Source organism: Oryctolagus cuniculus, chromosome 7 (assembly GCF_964237555.1).
Source record: "Oryctolagus cuniculus chromosome 7, mOryCun1.1, whole genome shotgun sequence".
In the NCBI taxonomy this organism is placed as follows: Eukaryota; Metazoa; Chordata; class Mammalia; order Lagomorpha; family Leporidae; genus Oryctolagus; species Oryctolagus cuniculus.
Window position 1 is genome coordinate 90,887,815 of NC_091438.1, and position 2,432 is coordinate 90,890,246.

At 54.4% G+C, this 2,432-nt stretch overlaps 1 pseudogene; it reads right to left on the reverse strand.

Annotated features, from left to right (window-relative positions):
• Positions 1–206: 206 nt before the first annotated feature.
• Positions 207–2,432, reverse strand: LOC100343577 (RNA-binding protein EWS pseudogene; annotated as a pseudogene).

Here is a 2,432-nt window from a genome sequence, read left to right on the forward strand (position 1 = left end):
TAATTTGAATTTTATCAAATGCCTTTCCTGCATCTATTGAGAGAATCATACTTTTTTTTCTTCATTCTGTTGATGTGATGTGTCATATTTAATGATTTGCCTGTGTTGAACCATTCTTGCATTCCTGGAATGAACAACACTTGTTTGTAGTGAATGATCTTTTATAATATGCTGCTGGATTCCATTTTTTGATATTTCGTTGAGTATTTTTTTTTTTTACCATTTAACTTGTTTAATGTTTCTTCACAAATGGTGAAAAATACTAAAGTACAGACAAGGAATAATCATAATGTTGTGGCCAACATTATAAATATGGAATTATAAATTTAAAACATTTTCTGGTTTAAAAAATAAATCTGGTAGTCAATGCGGCTCTGCGGGCGTCAGCGTCTAGTAGGGGCGGTCTCTGCGCTCCTGGCGGTGCTCCCCTTTATCCATTTTTCCAGGTCCTCCACGGCCACCTCTTCTTCCTCCCATCTGTTCCATCAAAGGTCCAGGTGGACCCCCTGGGCCACCTCGTCTTCCTCCTCCAAAGCCACCTCGGTCCATGCCCCGGCCACCACGGAAGCCACCTCTGTCTCCACCACGGCCCCCTCTGAACATTCCACCGGGCCCACCGCGGTCCATGAGGCCACCTCTTCCACCCCTCATGCCACCAGGGCCGCCTCTGCCACGATCGCCACCCGGGGGCGGGAAGGGTGGTGGCAGGAAGCCCTCGGGCTTCGGGGCCTTACACTGGTTGCATTCTGTTCTCCAGGCAAAGTTCTGGTTTCCACAGCCCGGGTTGGGACATTGCCAGTCTCCAGCTCGGTGCTGGACGTTCCCTCCTCCAGAAGGGTTCCCTCGGGAACCCCGGGGCCCTCTCGGGGGGAAGCCGCCTCGGTCTCCTCCACGGCCTCCCATGCGACCCATGGGCCCACCAGGACCTCCGGGGCCACCTGGACCTCCGCGGAGGGGCGGCGGCATCCCTTGGCCCTCCCGGGGCGGCATGCCACCCCGCATGCTGTTCATTGGAGGCTTCTTCCGGGCCAGAGACACTTTCAGTTTGCTCCCTTGAAAATCTTTCCCATCAAACCATTCCACAGCAGCCTTGGCGGTTGGTGGGTCTTCATAGGACACTGTGGCACCACCTTTGGGCTTTCCTGTCTCCTTGTCCAGGTATACATGGATCATGGGTTGCCCAGTTCTCTTGTTCATCTGAACAACCCCACACTGCTTAAAGAAGTCTGCCAGATCATCCACAGTCACATTATCATTTAATCCTTGCACATAAATCGCACTGTTGTCAGAGTCTTCATCCAGATCTACAGGTGGGCCTAGATCAAGATCTGGTCCTTCATCCATGGGTCCACCAGGCTTATTGAAGCCACCTCGCTCTCCAGCGCCCATTCCACCGCGTCCTCCTCCCCGCCCACCTCTGCTCATGCCTCCACGATCAAATCCCCCTCTTCCCCTGCCCCGGTTATCAGGGCCACTCATGCTCCGGTTCTCTCCTGGTCCGGAAAATCCTCCAGACTCCTGCCCATAAACACCCATGCTACTGGGGTGGTCCTGTCGGAATGAACTCTGCTGCCCGTAGCTGCTGCTCTGTTGGCTATATTGACTTGGAGCCTGGCTGTAGGATCCAGTTTGCGGGGGGGGGGGGGGGGGGGTAACTAGTGGGAGGCTGCTGCCCATAGCTGCTTTGTTGACCATAGCTACTCTGCTGTCCATAGCTGCTCGGCTGCCCGTAGGTGTTCTGCTGAGAGTAACTGCTCTGATCGTAACTAGTCGGCTGGGAAGAGGAGTAGCTGGTAGGAGGATAGGATGGTGGTGCGGTGACTGGCTGCATGGGGTAGCTCCCAGGTACCTGGGGATAACTGTAGTTACTCTGTCCATATCCTAGGCTGGGCTGGTTGTAACCCCCAGTGCTAGACTGGGGTTGACTAGTCTCTGCTGGCTTGTTACCATCCTGTGGTCTTGCAGGTGCAGTGGCTGTGGGCTGCTGCCCATAGGCTGGGTAAGCAGGCTGAGTGCCATATGCAGACTGAGCTGCATAGGAGGCCTGGGTGGTAGTGACTGTAGCAGTGGTGGTATCATAAGCACCAGTGCCATACCCCTGGACAGGCTGGCTGTATGCCTGGGGGGCAGTTGGAGTAGTATAACCAGTGGGAGGCTGTCCGTAGGAAGTTGCATAGGCTGTCTGCCCATAGGTCGCAGTGGTCTGAGCCTGGCTATAGCTGACATCAGTGGGCTGTCCATAGGTTCCATAGCTTTGTTGCCCATATGCCTGGCTGGTCTGTGCATATCCTTGAGTCGGCTGGGCGGTGTAAGCACTGTAGCCCTGCTGGGCTGCAGCTTGGCTGTAGGTACTGTAATCCGTGGACACCATTTTCTCTCCTTCCTCCTCGTTCTCTCAACGTCCGTCTCCCTCTCGCTTTCCCCCTAGGCGC